This window comes from Lactuca virosa, chromosome 7, assembly GCF_052849685.1.
Source record: "Lactuca virosa cultivar CGN04683 chromosome 7, Lactuca_virosa_CGN04683_v6, whole genome shotgun sequence".
Classification (NCBI taxonomy): Eukaryota; Viridiplantae; Streptophyta; class Magnoliopsida; order Asterales; family Asteraceae; genus Lactuca; species Lactuca virosa.
This window is the reverse complement of record NC_136432.1, coordinates 68,904,142-68,908,779: the sequence shown is the minus strand read 5'-3', so window position 1 is coordinate 68,908,779 and position 4,638 is coordinate 68,904,142. Positions and strand designations below refer to the sequence as shown.

At 32.8% G+C, this 4,638-nt stretch overlaps 1 long non-coding RNA gene across 1 annotated transcript; it reads right to left on the bottom strand.

Annotated features, from left to right (window-relative positions):
- Positions 1–1,445: 1,445 nt before the first annotated feature.
- On the bottom strand, positions 1,446–3,033 carry LOC145123849 (uncharacterized). Its single transcript, XR_013715363.1, has 2 exons — positions 2,876–3,033; positions 1,446–1,898 (listed from the first exon to the last, which is right to left on the bottom strand). It is a non-coding gene; the product is annotated as an uncharacterized LOC145123849 (long non-coding RNA).
- Between the last annotated feature and the right edge of the window lie 1,605 nt (positions 3,034–4,638).

The following is a 4,638-nucleotide window of genomic DNA, read 5'->3' as shown; positions in this document are numbered from 1 at the left end:
GCGGGAGGATTTTCCGGAGTTGGTTGTGGTTCCAGAGCTGAGTATGGTTGAGGATTGTTTTGGTGAGGAGAATGAAATCGATTTTGGTATGGTTTTTAAGAGGGATTGAAAGGACGTTTGTATTTCATGGAAAGTAGAGCAAACTCCTGTTGAAAACGGAGTTCAGAGTCCATGGCTTCAGAATCATCTATAGGATAGTTCTGTGTGGGTAAGACAGGTAATGAGGACTGAACATATGGAACAACGAGTTTGAAGAGGTCCGAAGTGGATGTGTTTGGAACGGTTGGTTCAAAGGAACAGACAAGAGCAAGAGGAGCTTCGGAGAGTTCCCTTATAGTTTGAGCAACATTTGATTCATGTCCTTGAAGTTCATCAAAAAGTTGATAAAGCTTTAACTTTTTCAAAGAACCATTACTTTGAAGACAAGATTTCACATTTCCCCATCCTTTACCGAGATTGTTTATGAACTTGAGATTGTACTCCAAGGCAGTTCGGACAATCCCATGAGCAGTCATGTTGGTGAGTACGATTCGGTAACGGTTAGAGGCTGAGGCCACTGATTCACTAGGAGTGGTAGTGAAGGTGTCAAAATCATTGACAACTGAGGTGAGATGCTTGTCTTTCATGTTTTCCGAACCTTCGATTAGGTCTTGAAGAGTGTCCCAAATATCTTTTGCTGATTTACACAACTTAATGTGTTCAAAGAGTGAGGGAGGAACACCAAACACCATTTCCGAGAAAGCAACTTGATCAGCATGCAACTTCTCAATATCATCTGCAGTTAGAGGAGCTGGACGAGCCTCATCTTGACCCATAAGCTAAGCAACAATATCTCTCACAACCGTTCTCACAGGAACATGAGGACCTTCTTTGACGGATCTCCAAATATCTTCACCTTTCTCTTTAGCAAGTAAAAATCTTTCCATTCTAATTTCCAGTGATCATATTCTTCCACAACTAGCAGTGGGGCACGTGTAGGGTCACCCACACTATTTGCGATTTGCATTGAAATCATTTGTTGAGTATTAGAAGCAGCCATTGAAGTTAAGGTATCTTCAAGCAAAAGTGGTATATAGAAGAACTTTTATCCTTAACACAGAAATGGTTGAAATACCAAGGTAATTTCCAACCAACTATAATCTGATCTTATGGATTCAAAGGACAACCACTCAAGCTCTGATACCAATTGAGAGAACAAATTGATCTAATACGCACGAACAAGGTTTGAAAACTCAAACCTTGAGTTAATACTTTAAGATCAATGTATGCTTACTAATGAATATTCTATTCAAGTCTGGATAGACCAGTCAAGTCTGAGTTAACGTATTCAACAAATGTTCAAGCCATAAATGAAGAATGAGAATAAAGATCAAAGTAAGGTTAATAAATGAAGAACAAAGAGAATGTTGTAAAGTGAGTGAAGTAAATAAGATATTGCTAAAAGGTTTGAACAAAATCAGTCATGTGATTTAATATTGAATGCTCCTATAAATAGGAGTACATGAAACATGGTACTAACTGATTACAAACATATGACTGGATAAAAGTGTTACATCTGACACTCTGAATATCCGTGTTTGACAAATAAAGCTAAGTCCTATGACTAGTTAAATCAAACAAAAGACAAATACATTTAATGCATAAAGACAAAATACAGATTTTGGAATAGCAAACATTCCGGACACAAAGTTCATTCCAGAATGCCTTCACTCTCTTTCTTCACATCACCAACTTAACATCAGGTCCGGACACTAACAAATTCCGGAGAAGACTTCACTTCGGAACTACATCTGACTTCGGAATTGACAAAAGGATTTAGGATTGCTAGAGGTTCACTTTCAGATTCCAACAATGAGGTGCCTCATGTTTACAGCGGGGGATTAGTTGGTGTACGAACGCTGCATTGATATGTTGTTTTTCCGAACTTGTATTAGATTCAATATTTAACTAAAGTATGACTTTTTACATTCTAAAATAAAGTACAAATACTAAATTACATATTGGAAAAAAATCAAGAAATTCCGACTTCACATGAGTGAGTTACAATATTTTAAAAACCGGGACAAAAAACATGCTCAAATAAAAAAAAATGCAGTGTTGATATGCTGTATTCCGGGGCTTGTATATGATTAAATATTTAACCAAAATATGTTTTTTTACGGTCTAAAATGAATTACAAACACTAAATTACATGTTGAAAAAAAAATCAAGTAATTCCGACTTCATATGAGTGAGTTACGGTATTTTGAAAACCGGGACAACATAAAAAAACGTCCTGAAACAGAAAAAACGCAACATTGATATGCTGTCTTCTGGGGTTTGTATGTGATTCAATATTTAACCAAAATATGATTTGTTATAGTCTAAAATAAATTACAAACACTAAATTACATGTTGGAAAAAAATCAAGTAACTATGACTTCATATGAGTGAGTTACAGAATTTTAAAAACTGGTTCCGGTTTTTTAACCCGTTTTTTGTGGAACCGAACCGGTTTTGGAACATGGACCTGTTTTGTTATAAGAGAGAACCGCTAACCGAAACGTTTCATTAAATCCGGTTGTGGTTCCAGTTCCAGTAGTCCACATATCTTGTGTGTCCATGTGTGGTGGAAAGTTGCTATCATATATAGGGTACAAGACAATCTTTCTAATGATTCTGCATTAGGTTTTGATTTTGCATTGATACTAGTTTTAGTAGGATCATTTGTAGTAATATTGATCATATTCTTTTATCCTGTTCCCAATACGACACTCCCATTCATATGCATTCTTAAAAACCACCCGATCGATATCACTAGAACTCAAATAATTGGCACAATTACTTTTGCTCTAATCAAATACAATCAAGAAAAAATCATAAAGAAATTGATTACCTTACCCTTTGGAGTTTCACCGTCAATGAAGTTATGAAGTAGATGCAGATGTAAACGTCGCTGTCATAGGGTTAATCGCATCATAGAAATGGGTGTGAGATTTAGATCCTTGAGATGTGTTTTCTATAAGAAAGATTGTTATTCAAACGAGTTTGAGTTATTTGAGTTTTTTTTTCTTCAAATCTACTATCATAATAGAAAATAAAATTTTATAATAAATACATAAAGCACCTTTTTATAATCGTGCATAGATAGACAAAAGTCATCTATGTCCCTCAATAGCTATGGATATTTTAAAGAATCGATTTCAACTTTTAATTAAATAAAACATATTGAAAATTTTCTACTTTTATTCATAGGGTCAAACAACTGAGTATACATAATAATAGATGTACATGTGATCTTGTAAACATTCGATCAGATCTAGCAACGGCACATTCGCTTGACTCGCAAATGTAGCTCCTATTTGTAAACAAATAAAAGAATACTTGTGTTGTTTAAGTAATCAAGTTACTACTAAGCCAACGGTATTCGGTGTGTCCTCCCTCCTTGAGGTCGAAGGTGCATGTCCCACTGTGGACATCTGTGAAATAATTTAGGAATAGTTTTGTATATATTTGTATTAATGTTCAAAAAAAAAAAGAAATCAAGTTGCTAAACCGTTACTTATATTTATATAAATGTTACGCATGTCAAGAAAAAAAAACATATATATTCTTAATCTTTTTGTACAACAAATAACTACATAAAATATTTTTTTTTTCAAATTTCTATAGTCAACGTTAGGTACAATAAATAATCATGCCAAATAATTATATAGATAATAAACTTTAACTAATTACAAGTTTTAGCAAGCAGTTTTGAAAAAGTTCATACAGAGCGTAAATTTATTTTATTTTATTTTAATTTTTTTACTTTTTTTTTTATAGTTTTTGGTGAATGTAACCATCAAAAAGATTCCTTCGTTGCATTCACGACTAACGAAATACCTGCCCCTTCACCACTCAAGGTAACCATTCTAAGTCAACCATCTCATGCTCTCACATAGACCTAGTATGCTTGATCTGAGTGGTTTCCGGTTCAACCCGTTTGTTAAAATTGATTGAAAATCTCAATCAGGAGATTTCCAACTTATTTCAACCTCTTAATCTGTGTGGATTCAGATTTAATCCGTTTATTAATAGATTAAAAATCTCATTCTAATTTAATCTGAATCTATTTCAACATGTTAATTAATAGGTTGATATCAACATATTTATGTTTGTCAAAGACGTAATCTCATGTTGAAAATCATCATGGATTCATTCGGTAAACTGCATATGCAAAAGTAACATATATATATATATATATATATATATATATATATATATATATATATATATATATATATATATATCCTTGTGTGTGTTATGTTATGCATTCGATTCTTTCGCCTTTATTTATTGTTAGAGCAATCTAAGATTTTAATAAATATGTGTGGATTAGAAGACACAAATTGTGTTTTGCTGATATGATTGATTTCTATTTTTATATTGAAATAGACTGTTTTTTCTAGAATAATTGTGGATGACTATTGAATGGTATGTAAACTTTAGGAAAAAGTCACTAAAGAAACTTTTGAAAAGAAAATGATAAGATGTTAATCTAACTCATAATATGTATCGACATTCAATCCGTCATGGGAATCGTTCATACAAGCAATTTTTTATTGAAAAGGGAAAAAAATATTAATATAAATTAGTCTTTATTATGGTTAACGTTGA